The sequence below is a fragment of the Microplitis mediator genome, chromosome 11 (genome assembly GCF_029852145.1).
Source record: "Microplitis mediator isolate UGA2020A chromosome 11, iyMicMedi2.1, whole genome shotgun sequence".
Taxonomy (NCBI): Eukaryota; Metazoa; Arthropoda; class Insecta; order Hymenoptera; family Braconidae; genus Microplitis; species Microplitis mediator.
The window spans coordinates 805,223-826,799 of NC_079979.1; the positions used below are offsets into that span (position 1 = coordinate 805,223).

General features: G+C 30.5%; 1 long non-coding RNA gene across 1 annotated transcript; it reads right to left on the reverse strand.

Moving 5' to 3' along the window:
• Nucleotides 1–4,632: 4,632 nt before the first annotated feature.
• Nucleotides 4,633–7,951, reverse strand: LOC130677460 (uncharacterized). The gene is made up of 4 exons (XR_008991604.1): nucleotides 7,894–7,951; nucleotides 7,386–7,487; nucleotides 5,731–5,757; nucleotides 4,633–4,794 (listed from the first exon to the last, which is right to left on the reverse strand). It is a non-coding gene; the product is annotated as an uncharacterized LOC130677460 (long non-coding RNA).
• Between the last annotated feature and the right edge of the window lie 13,626 nt (nucleotides 7,952–21,577).

Here is a 21,577-nt window from a genome sequence, read left to right on the forward strand (position 1 = left end):
TAGTTTTATAAAAAATTCAAAAGTAGTGATTTTTGAACTATTTTGGCATGTTTCTGGAACGTCTCTATTCTACAAAAGATGCAAAAGAAGTGATTTTTGAAAGTTTTTGGAACGCCTTTTTTAGTCCATAAAAAGTCAAAAGTGGTGATTCTGGAACTTTTTTGGAACGTTTTTGGAAAATCTACTTTAGTTCTATATTAGGTTGTAAAGTAACGATTTTTGAACCATTTTTGAATGTTTTTGGAACGTCTTTTTTAGCTTTCGAAAAAGGCCAAAAGTGGTGATTATGGAACTTTTTTGAAATGTCCATTTAAAATTCCAAAAATTTCTAAGAACGTTCTTTTTTGACTCTAAATTCACTCATAAAAACTTTTTATTTACCATCAAAAAGACTAACGTTCCAAAAAAGTTCCATTCGAAGTTCTAATCTGTCTCATGTTTAGAAGTTCCACATGCAGAACTTTTTTGGAATCTTTTTGGAACAAATTTTTTTTACACGGGAAGTCTTGCTAGTAACTGTGTTTATTATGCTACATTTGTATTTCCATTCATCTCGAATGATGCGAACGTTTTTCAGTGCAAAAACAGTTCGGGTTATAATTTTTAACTTCCCGCTAAGAAAATCGATGATTTTCAAAAATTTCGGGAAGTTATTGTTTTTACCCCGATTTTCAAAAATCGAGTTTTCATCAGATGTCGACGTTTTAAGGTCCTAGGAAGCTATTCTGACTATTTTCAGAATTATGTCCGAGTGTCTGGATGTGTGCACTAATGTTGAACTGATACATTTATATGATATACTTAATAAACCATAGGTATAGCCAAACTTGGGTAATCCTACCTTGGCCCAAGCCTGGGTTGCCATTGGACGGCCAAGGCAGAGGCACCCAGTCTTGGCCCAAGCCCGGGTAATCATTGTAACGGCCAGGACTGAGTACCCAATCTTGAGCCAAGCATAGGCCAATATAGGTGTGCCAAAGCTAGGTTCCCCCGTGCTGGGCCAAGTAGGGCCCCGTCGTTTAACTCTGGCAGCTCCTGCATGAGCTCGTATCAATAGACATTTATAATCTTTTATCTGATATTTTTTCACGATCGCACTTCCTGAGTGGATTTTTCCCACATAAATTTAGATACCGACAATCGCCGATTAGTGCTCTTCTCATATGTTAAAATATGCTACACGGAAAGAAAATTATGGGAAGTTTTGCTATGCATTATGGGAATGGTTCCCATAATGGTATGGGAATAGTACCTGTACTACTAAAGGGATGGTTCCCATATATTATGGGAACCATTCCCATAATAGTATGAGGATAGTTCCCATACCATTATGGGAATGGTTCCTATACCATTATGGGAATGATTCCCATAATATTATGGGAACCATTCCCATAATATTATGGGAACCATTCCCATATCATTATGGGAACCATACCCATAATGGTATGGGAATCATTCCCATACTATTATGGGAATGGTTCCCATATTGGTACAGGAACTATTCCTATAATATTATGGAAACTATTCCCATAATGGTATGGGAACCATTCCTATAATATCATAAATTTTTTTTTTGCACAATAGTGTAGAAATTTCCCAAAATTTAAATTTTCTTGAATATTTGTGCTGACAAAAAATTCTTGTTAAAAATTTTAATGTTTTTTTGCCAAATACGATTTTTTTTTTCAATGTTTGAATTTTTGTTTTTATGTTTAATAATATTTCTGTGTATTGTAGAAGTGATTACCACACTTTTTTAAAATAATTTTTTCATGATTATATGGGAACCATTCCCATAATATTATAGGAATAGTTCCCATACTATTATAGGAACCATTCCCATAATATTATGGAAATGGTTCCTATAATATTATAGAAAGTATTCCTATAAATTATAGGAACCATTCCTATAATTATAGGAACCATTCCTATAGTGTTATGGGTATCATTCCCATAATTATAGGAACTATTCCTATGATTATGGGAAACATTCCTATAATTATAGGAACCATTCCTATAGTGTTATGGGTATCATTCCCATAATTATAGGAACTATTCGTATAATTATGGGAAACATTCCTATAATTATAGGAACCGCTCCCATGATTTATGGTCATAATTCCGATGATGGTATAGGAAAAAATTTCACAAAATTATGGGAACCGCTGCCATAATTTTCTTTCCGTGTACTGAAAATTATCCGAGTATATTTATCCGGATTCTCCCATGTGAAAAAAATTCGTTCCAAAAACGTTCATGACTGTGAACATTCCAAAATTGGGAACTTCAAAATGAACATTTTTGGAACATTGAAAAAATTAGAAGTGTAAAAAATTTTGAACAACGGCGTATTTTATTTGCAAGATTCTTATATTTTTAGAGCGAAAATAATTTAGATTGACAATTTCATAGTTTTGAAGAACTTTTAAAAAATATACTTACTTGAAGATTATAAAAATTATAATGTCAGTATATCGACTCATACCAGAATTTTTTAGGTCTGAGGCTGAAAAATTTTGGTTTTTGTATTTTTTTAGTTGGTTTAAAATGAAAGATTTGAGAGTTACTATGAACGGAATTTTATCAGAATAAAATCCGTTTGAGATATTCTGTCTTGTTGGAAAATAGTTCAAAAAATTAGTGATTGGAACTAATTATGAACATTTTTTTACTCTTATTAGAACTTTTTGGGAACTTTAGGGTTTTGCATTATCTCGCTACTTGTTCAGGAAAAAGTTTTTACATAGAAAGAAAATTATGGGAACTTTTGCTATGCATTATGGGAATAGTTCCCATAAGGGTATAGGAATGGTACCTATACTGTTATAAGGATGGTTCCCTAATATATGGGAATAGTTCCCATAATAGTATGGGAATAATTCCATACCATTATCGGAACCATATTTATAATGGTATGGGAATAGTTCCTATACTAATATGGGACCCATTCCTATAATATTATGGGAACTATTCCTATATCATTATGGGAACCATTCCCATAATTGTATGGGAACTATTCCTATAATATTGTAGGAACTATTTCAATAGCATTATGGGAACCATTACCATAATAATATGGGAACCATTACCATAATAATATGGGAATAATTCCCATACTACTATAGGAACCATTCCTATAATTATAGGAACCATTCCTATAGTGTTATGGGTATCATTCCCATAAATATAGGAACTGTTCCTATAGTTATGGGAAACATTCCTATAATTATAGGAACTGCTACCATAATTTATGGTCATAGTTCCTATGTTCGCATAGGAAACAATTTTATAGAATTATAGGAACCGTTTCCATAATTTTCTTTTCGTGTAGAACCAATTATGAACATTTTTTTACTCTTATTAGAACTTTTTGGGAACTTTAGGGTTTTGCATTATCTTGCTACTTGTTCAGGAAAAAGTTTTTACATAGAAAGAAAATTATGGGAACTTTTGCTATGCATTATGGGAATAGTTCCCATAAGGGTATAGGAATGGTACCTATACTGTTATAAGAATGGTTCCCTAATATATGGGAATAGTTCCCATAATAGTATGGGAATAATTCCATACCATTATCGGAACCATATTTATAATGGTATGGGAATAGTTTCTATACTAATATGGGACCCATTCCTATAATATTATGGGAACTATTCCTATATCATTATGGGAACCATTCCCATAATTGTATGGGAACTATTCCTATAATATTGTAGGAACTATTTCAATAGCATTATGGGAACCATTCCCATAATTGTATGGGAACTATTCATATAAAATTGTAGGAACTATTTCAATAGCATCATGGGAACCATTACCATAATAATATGGGAACCATTACCATAACATTATGGGAACCATTACCATAATAATATGGGAATAATTCCCATACTACTATAGGAACCATTCATATAAATTATAGGAACCATTCCTATAATGTTATAGGTAGCATTCCCATAATTATAGGAACTGTTCCTATAGTTATGGGAAACATTCCTATAATTATAGGAACTGCTACCATAATTTATGGTCATAGTTCCTATGTTGGCATAGGAAAAAATTTTATAAAATTATGGGAACCGTTTCCATAATTTTCTTTTCGTGTAGAACCAATTATGAAAATTTTTTGACTCTTATAAGAACTTTTTGGGAAATTTGGTTTTTATATCATCTTGCTACTGCTCAGGAATTGTTAAAAAAAAAATTCATAGGAACTAACTATTAACATTTTTCGACTCTAATAAAAAAAGTTATCTAGGCAGTAAACAAGAAAGCCTCAGATCACATGTTTGCTGGCCGAGGCGAAGCCGATCCATGTAATTTTATTTCCGTGTAGGATTCCTGTAAGGATCTTACATGATTTCTTTTAGGATCATAAAAATATTCTATTAAATAGGTTTACATTTTATTACAGAACCTCTTACATGATGCATTTAAAAAATTTTCTCACACGAATTAGTGGGCAGGATGACTACATAAATCGATATCTCAAAAACTATCGATTACTTGAATCCCACCCATTTCTTAAATCTATATGTATTCTAGTCAAAGGATTTCTAAAGTTATTAAATTCAAGTCTTAAATAAATTATAAAAATAAATAAAACGGAAGAAATGAAAAATCCATTAAATCTTATGGTCATCGAATATATTTATTGTTTATACCAATGCGGATTACAATTGACAATTTTTTCATTATTTTTCTTCTAGTATTGTGTTTCATAACCAATTCAGGATTTCCTCTTAGGTTTCCGGTGTTAGTTGGCTACTTTGAGAGGGGCGGGATCATGGTTGACTGTGACAAAAATAAATGAAAATAAAGTTCAAAATTTTCTAGATAAGAAACTTGATTATGGAACTTTTATTAATTTTTTTAATATAGGGGAGGGTGGGGCAGAGCGGCCCCCCTGAAATTTTGATCAAAAAAAAAATTTTTTTTTTTTCGACTAATTACTATAAATCCGATATGTTTGCGTATTTTTACCCCTACGCATGACATTTGGGGCAAAATGGACAAGCCCAAAATTTTGAAAAAGTAATTTTTTCATATTTTTATCGTCAAATTAAAAAAAAATTATTATAATTCCACATTTCTAGCCCTACGCATAACACCTGGGGCAAAATGGACCAGCCGAAACTTCCGAAAAAATTATTTTTTCATATTTTTCGGCCGTTTCTTTATGTAAGAGGCAAATTTGGTCACTAAAAATTTATAAAAATTAAATTTTTTTTTTTAGTTGATAAATTTTTGAAATAAAGTAAAATTATAGAATTGATTTTTTTTTTATTAAATAACAATTAGTAATTAAGTTAATCGAGAGTGAACGATTTATTACACTTTAAAAAATTTTTTTCGAGTAATATAAAACCAAAAATAGTTGTCAAGAGAAAGAAATACATTCTTAATGATAAAAACAATTTAAAAAAAAAAAAACAAAAAAAAAAATTTTTTTATCACTTTCTGAAGGGGGACCGCTTTGCCCCACAAAAAAAAAATTTTTTTTTCAGAATTTTGGCAAAATGTCCATAAATTTGTTCGAAATAGGACAAAAGTAAAGTGATCTTATGATTGAAAGCCACAAAAAATAATAATTGGCTTAGGGGGGCTGCTCTGCCCCACCCTCCCCTATCATAAAATCATTTTCCATTTCTCAAAACTTAATAACTGATGAATTTACAGAGATAAATAAATAAGATCTGAGTGGATAGAATAAAATATTTTTCAACTTACTACTGCTGGTGGCACGTCAACGCCTGCCTAAAGTAAAAAAAAAATGACAAGTTTATTTTAAATGAAGGTATGTTTTCAATATTCTGGTTTGATCGGGCTCTTAGCCGGGTGGTCTGAGGCGTATGACTCTAAATCGTTCGGAAAAGTTCGATCGGCCAGGTACGCAAAATGAAAATTCCACTAAAATTTACGATGTTAACATCGTAATTTGTCCCATTGAGTATTTTAGTGGTGGGCCATACCTTTAAAATTGTAAGCTTTGAAATAATTTTTGATCCTGAAAGTCTTTGTTAGAGTTACGATGTTAAATAGTAAAAAATGTAACCTCCATAGTAAATTTCAAAATAAGACATTTTAACATTGACGCTAATGAAAGTATAGCCCACGATTACACGGAAAGAAAATTATGGGAAGTTTTGCTATGCAATATGGTAATGGTTCCCATAATGGTATGGGAATAGTACCTATACTACTATAGGGATGGTTCCCATATATCTTGGGAACCATTTCCATAATAGTATGAGAATAGTTCCCATAATAATATGGGAATGGTTCCCATAATGATATGGGAATGGTTCCCATAACGATATGGGAATGGTTCCCATAATGATATGGGAATGGTTCCCATAATGATATGGGAATGGTTCCCATAATGATATGGGAATGGTTCCCATAATGATATGGGAATGGTTCTTATAATATTATGGGAACCATTCCCATATCATTATGGGAACCATTCCCATAATGGTATGGAAATCATTCCCATACTATTATGGGAACCATTCCCATAATGGTATGGAAATCATTCCCATACTATTATGGGAATGGTTCCCATATTGGTATAGGAACTATTCCTATAATATTATGGGAACTATTCTCATAATGATATGGGAATGGTTCCCATAATGATATGGGAATGGTTCCCATACCATTATGGGAATGGTTCTTATAATATTATGGGAACTATTCCCATATGATTATGGGAACCATTCCCATAATGGTATGGGAATAATTTCTATACTATTATGGGAATGGTTCCCATATTGGTATAGGAACTATTCCTATAATATTATAGGAACCATTCCCATAATATTATGGGAATGGTTCCTATAATTTATGGGAATGGTTCCTATAAATTATAGGAACCATTCCTATAATTATAGGAATCATTCCTATAGTGTTATGGGTATCATTCCCATAATTATAGGAACTATTCCTATAATTATGGGAATCATTCCTATAATTATAGGAACCGCTCCCATAATTTATGGTCGTAATTCCTATGATGGTATAGGAAAAAATTTCACAAAATTAATGGAACCGCTGCCATAATTTTCTTTCCGTGTACGATGTTAACATCGTTAATTTTAGTGTAATTTTCTTTCCGTGTACTGGGTTCGAACCTCAGTGAGTGCAAATATGAATTTTCCACAAAAACGTGAGGTCTATTTGCCCTGAGTTTGTCCCAATCCCGAAATCAAAAATATCCCACTGTCCCCCTGTTCCACTCCCAACAGTTAATTAGTCGCTGATGACTCTAGCAGTTAGGGCGACTTTAAATAATAAAAAAAAAAGAAAATCGTCCTAAACAATAGATAAATAATTACAAATTCACTAGGATAATAAACAAAGTTAAAAAATATATTGAGACTTACTATGGCCATAACTTGGTTATTCGTAATAATTGACAGCAGTGAAAATAATAAAACCAGGAACATCCATTTGAAGTTCATTGTTGCGAAATGATAGATAATTAACTGAAATCAAAAGTTATTAATAGTATTTATTACTTTAGAAAATCTATAACTTGGAAACTGATTGAGATTAAGGAACGGAATCGGGCTTAAATACAGGGGGGACCTTTAAGGAATAATTTCTATTTTTGGTTGACAGAGTTCCGATCAATAGTTTTCGAGATATCGATCTATATTGATCTGTATAGATGATGGGAGATTTTTGGGGAATTCAATTCTTTGTTTAGGAGGCGGGAACTTGAAAAATTCATTACTTCTAGGAAAATAGGATTCAAGGACGAGAGGGCTCAAAATAGAGGCATAAGTTCAAGGAATATTTTACATTAGCGTTTGATCAAGTTCCGATCGATTGTGTTCAATCTATTTAATTTAAAAGCTACTAGCAGGAAGTAAATAAATAATTACTTACGTGAGAGTGAAATCGATATACTGAGGATCTCAGCTTGGTACTAAGTGTCACTAGCATAAAAATTTCGGGTTTATATATCCAGTTCAATCAGGGAATTCGTCACGAAAACAAGATGTTTGATCAGGCGGTCATTGTACTCAAATGATTTATTGCTAAAAATCTATTGACATTTAATCATTTGGTCGAAATGACATATTGAGTCCATCTTTATTTACGAGTCCACAGATTTTTCACTCCAGTAATTATTGTGCATTCAGTCACTTGCGTTAATGATTATTGCGACATATTACACGGAAAGAAATTTTTCGCGGTACCACTATGTTGTATGGTCGATTCTACCATACTGTATGGTAGCAAAGATTTTTTCATTCGTTTAAAAATTGTGAGTATAGATGATTTGACCATCACGGGAATGGTAACATTCACGATAGTCATGGCGGATGAGCCTATGTCAGTATGGCCGTCGAGCCCATACTGCTTGGCGGTATCCACAATGCTTCTGGCAGATAACCCTATTCAATATTGTCAAATTACTTATGCTAATATTGTAGTATTACCAAAGTTTATTTGATTCAAAAAATAGGTTATACTCCCATGAAAAAAATTTATAAAAAAAATATATGTTAAAATATTACAAAAATATATTTTTCATATAAAAAAAATGTATTAAAAATACATAAAAAATATACAAATATATATAAAAGATGTATAAAAAACATATTTTAAATTGTTAACCTTTAGCTGATTTTCATATATTTTTTATATGTTTTAAATGTATTTTGAATGTGTGAAAAATATATCTTAGAATATATAAAAAAATACATATATAAAAATATAAAAAAAATATATAAACAATATATTTCAAATATATAAAAAATACAATTATGGAAATATAAAAAATATATATAAAAATTATATTTTTACTGTAACCAACAACTTAAAAAAAAAAATATATAAAATTTATATAAAAAATGTATTTTTTATATACGTTTTTTTTATATATTCATAACTATATTTGGTATGTATTTTTTATATGAATTTTCTTTTATATGAAGAATAAATATTTTTTATATTTTAACATGCCCTTTTTTTTATAGTAAATTTAACGTTTCAGGTATGAGGGAACATTTTTTTTTTAAATTAAAAAAATTAATTAAAAATCAAAGTATAAATTTTTTCAAATAAGAATTATTTCCTAATATAACCTGTGATCACTTGTTTACATGAATATATTTTTATCTATTTATCGACGAAGTACTGCAGCTACATCTATGCGGTATTGGTAGTAATCCGATAGTGTATTGACTACCGCACAAAGATCTATTGCGGAATGCCCTAGTGGCATTGCCGTTTCTTCAATGTAGTATGGGCCTCAAGCCCATACTTATCTGGTCAATTCTGCTATACAGACATGTAAGCTACACAAAATTTTCTGTACTATACAGTATGGTGAATAACGCCATACTTATGGTACTTGCTGCAATACTGTAATAAGAGTATGGTAATAAGTACCATACATTTTTTTCCGTGTAATTACTTAAGATAACGATCCATGTATTACAAGGGATCGCACCTAATTATCACGTTTTTCAACTTTTATAATTGATTACTCTCAGTAAATACACGGAGAGGAATGAAGCTCAATATAAACGAAAAAATACTGTCTGATTTTCGATTTCTACTAGATCTGTTTAGAAAATCATAAATTATGATAATTTTTATGAAAAATTAGTAGAAAGTAATAGGTACGCAAAAAAAATTATAGAGCAGCCTAATGATTTTTGAACTCTTTGATTTTTAATAACCAACAAATATAAAATAAGTTATGCTATGAAGGTAGTATCAAAATAAATCTTGAAATTTTATAAATTGAGAGAAAAGTTTTGATAAGAGTTTGCTATTAATTAAAATGTAAATAAAAATTATTATGTCTTATATATTATAGTTTTTAAATTATGGATTTGTAAATTTTTTATAATTTTGTATCAAAAATTATATTCAGCATAAAAATAATTATTTCAAACAGTATTAAATTCGAAATAAATTCGTTACATTTTAAACTCCCGTGTAAAATTTTTTCTATGAAAAAAAGGTTTTTTTGTTTTATATTATATAAATTTTATAATTTTTGATCACACAAGAATTAATAAGAACTAAAAATAATAATTGCCACAATAGAATAACAAAATTTACAGATTTTGTCATGATATTTATATTTACTCCAATTTTTGTTATTATTTACTGGGTATAAATTCTCGAACATTGATTCAATTGAAAATTCTAAAGCTAGCATAATAAAAATTCTTAAAATTTCAAAACTTTTAGTTTTGTCAGTTGATAAGTTTCATTATATGATCAGTAGAAATTCTACTTTATCAGTAATGCAAAATTTCTCGTGCCAGCATAATAAAATTTGTGAAATTTAAACTGATATTTACTCAGTTGAGGAACAACACTTATAGAAAATCATTAAAGTTTAAAAAATTAATAACAGTCTTTACACCCATTTAATAAAATTTCATTGAAATACAGTTATTTATAATTTTTTGACAATAATTTTTGTTTGTCTTTGAGTAATTTTTACAACGGTGTTTAAACAAAATAATCTTTTGTTCTGAATGTTCGGATTTATTTTGTTATTTTTCTGATCAGTACTCCGCGGGAATTCATTCAAGAAGCATCCATTTTATTTAGCAAGTGTCAATTATTCAGTTGAGTTTTATAGGGTTGTGTGATTGTGAAAATCTTTATTCTTATTGATTTTAATATTATTATGCTAAATAAAAAACTATTTGATGTATTATTGTGTGTAATAAATGTAAACCGCATGGATTTTAATTTTATGGAAAATTAGATGTATTTTTATTTATTTTATATCATCCTTATAAATGTTCATTAAGTTAGATGAGTAGTTATAAGACTTTTTGTAAAATTTATAATAATAATATAATAATTTTAACGAGACTTTTCTTTGCTCTGTAAATTCAATATTGTACGAATCGTAAAATTAATTTTTGAAATATATTGTCAACTAACTACCAATACCAATGCTGCTAAAAAAATATAAAATTAATATAAAATAAAAAATACAGTGTTTTGTGTTGATATTCTCATATGTTTCTATCAATTTCATTTAATATTTATACTATACGTTTTTGTATATACATATAAGACTATTAAAGATAATTGATAGAAACATATAAGAATATCAACACAAAACACTGTATTTTTTATGTTATATTAATTTTATATTTTTTTAGCAGCATTGGTATTGGTAATTAGTTGACAATATATTTCAAAAACTAATTTCAAGATTCATGCAATATTGAATTTACAAAGTAAAGAAAAGTCTCGTTAAATTTATTATGTTAGTATCATAAATTCTACAAAGAGTCTATATACATTTTTTAGATTAGTAATATAATTTTTATAAAAGTTAATTTAAAGAGTAAAAGAACAAAAATGAAAATTATCATTTTTTTCAATAATTTTTTAAATAATTTTGATCGTATAAGCAAAATAATTAAAACAATTTTTATTATGCTAGTGGTACATTTTGTTATCATAAGACGGTGAATATTGCATCCTAGCGACTCAATTTTTGTCGTGTCAGTTATTATAACTATAAAATACTTAATAATTTTTATTATGCTCAATACGAAATGTATTATGTTCAAGAAAGAAATTTTTGTCGGCCGAATCGAAATTTTATTATGCTTCAATACAATTAGTAACAACACGCATAACTTAAAATATTGGAATATCATACGGTTTCAAGTTTAGTCCGCTAGCATAATAAAAATTTATGGATTTTCATATAAAATTTCTTGGAATATTCACCTTCATTTTTCTCCGTGTAAGGTTGAGAAATGCACAGATGCTCAGAGCAGAGATAAGACTTTTATAGATTTCTAAAACACCCATGAGATTGATGAATTGATATGACTAGCTCAGCGTTATACTAGCTAGCAGGCGTTACATATTGAGGTTATGGCTGGCCAATTCTATTAGGCAGTGATGAGGTATGACTCAAATCTGTTAGCTACGGGCCGGCCACCTATGAGTTTTAATTCTACTCAGGAAGAAACGTACAAGAATCTTAAATCATCATATTTGTCTCTTACAAGATCTTACAAGATCGATGTTTTATTCTTGTAAAATTCTTACATTAATCTTTGAAAACGTGCAAGACCTTATAAGGTTTCCTATGAAATCTTACATATAGGAAGCTTACAATCATTCGCGGTCAGGTAGGGTTAGATTCAGGTGGAATACAAAGTTAACTTATCAAAAAAATCTATGCAGGATTATATATCCCGACTAGAAATTTTGGTGAGGCTTGGCGAAAAATCAGTTTGGCCCGAACTAGGCTTGCCTAACTCAGGCAAGCCTGATTCGTATCTTATTAGATTTTCATGCGGCAAAAAAAACATTGGCATGCCGAAAAAATTCCAGATTCGATTGTGATCACGAAACTCTGTGGCATTGCCGAAGTACGGCATACTATTGGAATTCCTGACTGGTAGGTAGCAATGGTAACCTAAGGATTGCCGAAGTTTGGTATGCCAAAGTTAGATGAAACTAGGACACTCTGTGGTAAGGCTGGACTTAGGCCTATCATTGGAATTCCTGACTGGTAGGTAGCAATGGTAACTATTAGGGTGATCCAAAAAATAACAAACTTTTTTTTTTTTCTTCCAAACAGGTTCAAAAGTTTCATTTAGATAAAAAAAGACGCCTGTGAAAATTAGAGCTCTTAATATTAACATTAAGAGGTTCCTCATCGCACTTTTCTATTTCCCATAAGAATAACATGGGAAAAATTTTTTTTACGTCTTCTGATTTTTATAAGTAGCTAACGATGCGTCATAGGAATAATTGGCAGGCATATTTTTGTAGGGAATTGAATGCTCTACAAAAAAAGATTCCTATCATTTTTTGAGGAATCTATTTGTTTAAAAGTTATTTGAGGTTGAAGACGAATTCATATTAAATTTTTATATTTTCTACTTTTCCGGCGAAACTATCAGACTTATTACAAAATACTATTGGACCTTTTTTGTAGACAATTTTATTCCCTAAAAGTTATTTCGAATAAAGTTTTTTCGAATTCCGCATTGTTTTCTAGTTATTTTTATTTTAATGTGATGCTCATAAAAAACTAGTCTTCTGATCGATTTTAAGAGCTTGACATTAAAATAAAAATAACTAGAACGCAATGCGGAATTCAAAAAAACTTTATTAGAAATAACTTTTAGGGAATAAAATTGTCTACAAAAAAGGTCTGATGATATTTTGTAATAAGTCTGATAGTTTCACCGGAAAAGTAGAAAATCTCAAAATTTAATATGAATTCGACTTCAACCTCAAATAACTTTTGAACAAATAGATTCCTCAAAAAATGATAGGAATCTTTTTTTGTAGAGCATTCAATTCCCTACAAAAATATGCCTGTCATTTATTCCTATGACGCATCGTTAGCTACTTATAAAAATCAGAAGACGTAAAAAAAATTTTTCCCATGTTATTCTTATGGGAAATAGAAAAGTGCGATGAGGAACCTCTTAATGTTAATATTAAGAGTTCTAATTTTCACAGGCGTCTTTTTTTATCTAAATGAAACTTTTGAACCTGTTTGGAAGAAAAAAAAAAAAGTTTGTTATTTTTTGGATCACCCTAGTAACTATCCTATATATATCCCGACTGGAATTCCAGTGCGGCATACCGAAATACTGATTCGGGACGAAATACGGCAAGTCTAATTTGAACGTTTTCTGGTCCTTATGAGGAACGTTTAAACTCAGTATACCAACACTTATCCAAATTTGGTTGTTATTAGGAGTTTTCGGTTGGGCGTAAGTTCAGTGTATCTTTGGAATTCCTGACCAAAACGCAATGAGGATGACTAAACCCGCATGAAAAAACTTTATATGTGAAAACATATATGATAGAATATATGAATATTATAATGTGATATATTGTACAATATATAAAATAATATTTATATTTTTGCCGTATTAATATATGATAATATATTGAAAAAAAATATATTGCTAGAATATATTATCAATATATTTATCAATATATGACTTTTTATGTATGTTTTACATATATATTTTAATATATCTTTTTTATATTGATATATTATATTGAAAGTAGTATATTAATTAATATATAGTATTTTTTATATTTTTTATATATGTTTTCCAATATATTGCAAAATATATGGTTTCCAATATATTGTAAAATATATGACACTTTTTTTACTTTTCTTAGGTTATTGCCAGTAAATATAAGGTCAATGAAAAGAAGGAGAAAAAATAATAAATTTGACTTTTTTTTGTGGAATTGTGTAGAAATTGAAAAAGTATATTAAAAAATAAAATTTTCAATATATTGCGAAAAATATAAGTTTTAATATACTGGAAAATATAATTCCAATATACCGCGAACCATATATTTAATCATATAAATTCTTTCATATATAATCAATTATATAGAGACCATATACCACTAATTATATGAGTCAAAATATATGGATATATATATCAAGTTTATTATATTATACTTATAAATTATATATATACTATCCATATATGATAAGAATATATTGAGCATTATATGAGATAATATATATAGAAAAATACAAAACATTATACACAAGTAAATATATTATGATAAATATATAATCCAATATATGTAAAAAACATATATTTTTCAATATAGATATTTTTGCCGCTATATATTTATCACATATTCACCATATATTTTTTTACATACTTTTAACAATATATAGCTTTTCCATGCGGGAAGGCTTGCCAAAGCTAGGTACGTCAAATTTGGTTGTTATTTGGAAAATCTTCGTCATTCTAAGTTAGGTATATCTTTGGAATTCCTGGCAGACACCGAATAATATTTAAATAGCATAAATAAACTCTCAGCCTAGTTTGGTTGCCTTATTTGGCGCAAGTCTGTAATTTGGCATGCCTTGTTCGGGCCTAATCACTGCCTAACTAAAATTTCTAGTCGGGTAGTTAAGCATTGCTGCAGACTGTTTCTACGGATTTCTGTACATCTTTAAGGAGAATCTTAAACAAAAATTGATGACATCTTTGGCGAGTATACTTAAGAAATCCATCTTGTTCAAGTCTTATTTAAATCTTCCGTAGAAAACTTGATGAATGACATTCGTCAGGTAACTTGCTTCAGACGATGCTACTAGGTAGATCTAGGGATGATGTAGCTGGTAAAAATAGTAAATATGCATTGTAACAGTAAAAATCCACATTAAAATTTTTAAAGCGTGAATGAATAATTAAGTCATCTAAATATTTAATCAGTCTGCCAATAAAACTCAAATTATTATTATTATAAATAACTTAACACTTTATTATCTGATAAATGTAATGAATCAAAGTCACTTTTATTTGTCAAAATTATACATTCTGCTTTCATTAAAATTCATTATTTATCCACATGCGTTAATTGTTAATACAAATATTTAATGAAACTTCACACGATTAAGAGAGATTATGTTACCGATAAAAACAAGTGCGCATAAATTATCGATAAGACTTTTTCCGATTCTGAGGCCACCCAGGAAATTAACATACCAATAAAATAAATAAAGATATCACCCTGTCAAGAAATCTTTATGCGAATCCAGCCTTAATTCCTATAAGAGTTCCCACACGGCGTTTTTGGGTGGATTTCCATGTGTTTTCCTATAAAAATCCAGCATAGATCCCGATATAGATTCTTCCATGAGTTCCTATGGGAATCTAGACCCGGGAAAAAATGATCAGACCTGATCAGACATGAACAGGCATGAGTCTTCAGGCCTGATCAGACATGAAAAATGACCAAGCCTGACCAGGCATGTTCAGGTCTGATCAGGTATGTTCATGTCTGTTCATGCCCATCCGGGTAAAAAAATTATATATAAAAAATGGCCCTATATAATTATATATAATTATGTATAACTATATTCAATTATACATGTATATAATTATTGCTATAAAAATAAAAAAAATAAAAAATTCGGGCGTGTGCAGGATTTGAACCGTGGACCTTGCGCTCGAAAGTGTAACTCGCTACCCACTGACCCAAGAGATTTAGTTGAAAAGTAAGTTTCGTATGAACTTCAAGTAATAAAAATCTTATACGTGATAGATTCTTGGTCAACAAAATTTTAGATCTATGAGCAGAAATGAACAGCCACGAACAGACATGAACATATATGACCAGGCATGAACAGGCATGGACAGGTATGATCAGGCCTGAGCGTATTTAACGCTTCAGACATGAACAGGCATGAACAGACATGACCAGGCATGTGCAGGTATGATCAGGCATGAGCGTATTTGACGCTTCAGACATGAACAGGCATGAACAGACATGACCAGGCATGGACAGGCATGTTCAGATCTGATCAGGTATGTTCATGTCTGTTCATGCCCATCCGGGTAAAAAAATTATATATAAAAAATGGCCCTATATAATTATATATAATTATGTATAACTATAATCAATTATACATGTATATAATTATTGCTATAAAAATAAAAAAAATAAAAAATTCGGGCGTGTGCAGGATTTGAACCGTGGACCTTGCGCTCGAAAGTGTAACTCACTACCCACTGACCTAAGAGATTTAGTTGAAAAGTAAGTTTCGTATGAACTTCAAGTAATAAAAATCTTATACGTGATAGATTCTTGGTCAACAACATTTTAGATCTATGAGCAGACATGAACAGCCATGAACAGACAAGAACATATATGACCAGGCATGAGAAGGCATGGACAGGTATGATCAGGCATGAGCGTATTTAACGCTTCAGACATGACCAGGCATGAACAGGCATGGACAGGCATGGACAGGTATGAACAGGCATGATCAGACCTGACTGTATTTAACGCTTCAGACATGAACAGGCATGAACAGGCATGGACAGGTATGATCAGGCATGAGCGTATTTAACGCTTCAGACATGACCAGGCATGAACAGGCATGGACAGGCATGGACAGGTATGAACAGGCATGATCAGACCTGACTGTATTTAACGCTTCAGACATGAACAGGCATGGACAGGTATGATCATTTTTTCCTGGGCTGATACAAAATCCATGGGCCGGTTATCGAATATTACTGGCCCATTAATGTAATTCGATCATCGGCCAACCATTGGCTGAATGACTGGCCAAGTGTATCACTGGCGATTTCGATACAAGATCCATAGGCCACTCATCAACCATTAATGGCCCAATACATCATCGGCCAATGATTGCAAGCCATTAATAGGCCAGTCATCGGCATTGTTGTATGCCTGGCGGTTCCTACACGGGTACCCACAGTTTGCTGTGTTAATTTCCCATATGGGAATTTAAAGACCCATGGTTTCTTACACGGATTCTTATATAAATTCATACTTCTATATTAATTCCTATGGAGTCTTACATAAATTCATACTTTTCTATATGGATTCCTATGGGTTTCCGTGCAACCCTACATGGATATTTTTGATAGGGAAATTTGTGTAACTAACAATAATTTATTTTAAAAATAAATGAAAAGGAAAAGAATATACCCATTAAAATTAAATGCTTATAAAGTTTATTATGTGATTATTCCAATATGCGTTACAAATAAGAATTAATATTTCGTCATCGGGTAATAGTTTTTTTCTGATCCAGTTCAGGGGTCGATTTGTTGAAACAGCGGCGGGCTCCATTGATGAAAAGAAATGGAAACAACCCTATCCGAAAATTTCCATAGAATCTACTCGAATGCGACAAAGACCGCATAGAAACCAATACAGTCTGTAGAATTCTATGTGATTTTTGTCGCATTTGTGTGGATTCTATGGGAATTTTTGGATAGGGAAGAAGAGAGACCAAGTTCCTCCACCTTCGCCTGATCCTTGGGGTGAAAAAAAATAGAGTGATAAATGTAAAATTTATTTGAGGGAAAACAATTTTATTATTATTTATTTATTTTTACTTACGGGATACTTGTGGTTATTATTTTTTTTTCCTCAACATCAGCTGCAATGGCCACACTGTTGTATAAATAAAACAATAAGTGGTTTTGAATTTATTGGCAATGATAAAAAAAAGTGTTGATGATTGTTTGACTTACTTGACAACATGGTCGATTGGTAGGCTATAATAGAAATAAATAAAATAAAAAGTTTAATATTTATGGTGCACGGAAAGAAAATTATGGCAGCGGTTCCCATAATTTTGTGAAATTTTTTCCTATACCATCATAGGAATTACGACCATAAATTATGGGAGCGGTTCCTATTATTATAGGAATGTTTTCCATAATTATAGGAATAGTTCCTATAATTATGGGAATGATACCCATAACACTATAGGAATGGTTCCTATAATTATAGGAATGGTTCCTCTAATTTATAGGAATACTTTCTATAATATTATGGGAATGGTTCCTATAATAGTATGGAAACTATTCCCATAATATTATGGGAATGATTCCCATAATGCCATTGGAAAAGTTCCTATACCATTATGGGAATCATTCCCATAATATTATGGGAATAGTTCCCATACTATTATAGGAACCATTCCTATAATATTATGGGAATGGTTCCTATAATTTATGAGAATAGTTCCTCTAATTTATAGGACTACTTTCTATAATATTATGGGAACCATTCCTATAATATTATGGGAATGGTTCCTATAATTTATGGGAATGGTTCCTATAAATTATGGGAATGGTTCCTATAAATTATGGGAATCATTCCCATAATATTATGGGAATAGTTCCCATACTATTATAGGAACCATCCCTATAGTAGTATAGGTACTATTCCCATACCATTATGGGAACCATTCCCATAATGGTATGGGAACCATTCCTATAATGGTATGGGAACTATTCTCATGCTATTATGGGAACCATTCCCATAATATATGGGAACCATCCCTATAGTAGTATAGGTACTATTCCCATACCATTATGGGAACCATTCCCATATCATTATGGGAACCATTCCTATAATGGTATGGGAACTATTCTCATACTATTATGGGAATGGTTCCCATAATATATGGGAACCATCCCTATAGTAGTATAGGTACTATTCCCATACCATTATGGGAACCATTCCCATATCATTATGGGAACCATTCCTATAATGGTATGGGAACTATTCTCATACTATTATGGGAATGGTTCCCATAATATATGGGAACCATCCCTATAGTAGTATAGGTACTATTCCCATACCATTATGGGACCCATTCCCATATTGCATAGCAAAACTTCCCATAATTTTTTTTCCGTGTGGAAAAAAAGTAAAGAAAGGAATTATTATTAATCATTGTTTTGACTTACTTTTTGAGTAGTGGGTGGACTGGTAGGCTGTAATAGAAATAAATAAAATAAAAAATTTAATATTTATGGTGGAAAAAAAAATAAAGAAACTAAAATTATTATAAATAATTTTTTTGACTTACTTTTTGAGTAGGGGTTGCACAGGTAGTCTATAATAGAAATAAATAAAATAAAAAATTTAATATTTATGGTAGAAAAAAAAATAAAGAAACTAAAATTATTATAAATAATTTTTTTGACTTACTGTTTGAGCAGGGGGTGGATTGTTAGGCTATAATAGAAATAAATCGAATAAAAAATTTAATGTTTATGGTGGAAAAAAAAATAAAGAAACTAAAATTATTATAAATAATTTTTTTGACTTACTGCTTGAGTGCATGATTGTTGTTGGCTACCGCAATTCTGTAAAAGAAATAAAATAAATAAAAAATTTCAAATCATTGTGGAAAAAAGAAACAAAGAAAATTTATAATAATTTTTTTGACTCACGCATTTTTGGCCTCCGCCTGTCTGTAAAAATGATCAAAACAATTAAATGATTTCAAATTCATGATAAAAAAAAAAATTACAAAAATTTAATAATTTTTCCAACTTACCATTTGATCCATCACACCCTTAACCTGTAAAAGTAATAAAATAAATAAATACAACGCTCGCGATTTACCATATAGAAAGTTTTAAAAAAAATGTCTCACCATTCCGAACGGACATACACAAGCATCGACATGAGCGACAATTGATAATGTCCCGACTAAGAAAACTAGGACCAAAAGTTTTGAGTTCATTTTTGAAGAAGTAATTGGCGATTAACTGAAATTAAAAGTTATTGAGATTAATGATTTATCAAGAGACATTTATAATTAGTTTGAAAAATTAATAATTTGAAAACTAATTGAAATCGAGGAACGCGCTTGGGCTCACAAAAGGAAGAACTTTGACGAAAAATTTTTTTTTCAATCACACGGAAAAAAATTAATCGTGAATGCAACATGATGCAGTCTTGGTAAATAAACATGATGAAATCATGTTGCATTCACATGATTTGTCATGTTTCGGCTACATGATAATCATGTTGCGGTAACATGAGAAAATCATGTGGCATTCACATTCGTTGATACACTTTCGATTAATAATTTTCGAGATATCGATCTCTGTAAATAGGTTTGATTTTTTTGAAATTAAAATTTTGGATCTAGAATTAGGAGCTTTGAAAGTTCACAACTTTCAGGAAAATTGAGATTTAGTGTCGCGATTAGGCTCAAGTTAAAGAGGAGGCTTTAAGGAATAATTTTTATTTATGTTTGATGGAGTTTCGATCAATAGTTTCCGAGATATCGATCTATATAGATCCGTATAGATATATGGAAATTTTTGGGAAATTGAATTTTTGAAGCTGGAAGTGGAAACTTTCAAAATTCATGACTTCTAGGAAAAATGACAGTAAGGCTCGGGATTCGGCTCAAATTAAAAATAAGCGTTCTAGAAACAATTTTCATCCATGTTTGATCTAGTTTTGATCAATAAATTCAAAGATATCGATTCATATATAAGAGATAACGTTCTTGAAAAATTTAAGTTCTGAAGCATTAACTGGGAACTTTCTCGATTAATAATTGAAAAAACTAATGATTGTTAAGATCTCTGATTGAGCTCAAATTGAAAATAAGTTTTCGAATAATTAGTAAATAGTAATTAAAAAATTCTTATAATAAATCACAAGTTCAATCAAAATTTTACCCAAAATTCGAACCTACGATTCAAATTATTTCAAAACTGACAAATACCCGGGAAAAAATGATCAGACCTGATCAGGCATGAACAGACATGAGCCTTCAGGCCTGATCAGACATGTAAAATGACCATGTCTAACCAGGCCTGATCAGGCATGTTCAGGTCTGATCAGGTATGTTCATGTCTGTTCATGCCCATCCGGGTAAAAAAATTATATATAAAAAATGGCCCTATATAATTATATGTAATTATGTACAACTATATTCAATTATACATGTAAATAATTATTGCTATAAAAATAAAAAAAATAAAAAATTCGGGCGTGTGCAGGATTTGAACCGTGGACCTTGCGCTCGAAAGTGTAACTCGCTACCCACTGACCTAAGAGATTAAGTTGAAAAGTAAGTTTCGTATGAACTTCAAGTAATAAAAATCTTATACGTGATAGATTCTTGGTCAACAAAATTTTAGATCTATGAGCAGACATGAACAGCCATGAACAGACATGAACATATATGACCAGACATGAACAGGCATGGACACGTATGATCAGGCCTGAGCGTATTTAACGCTTCAGACATGAACAG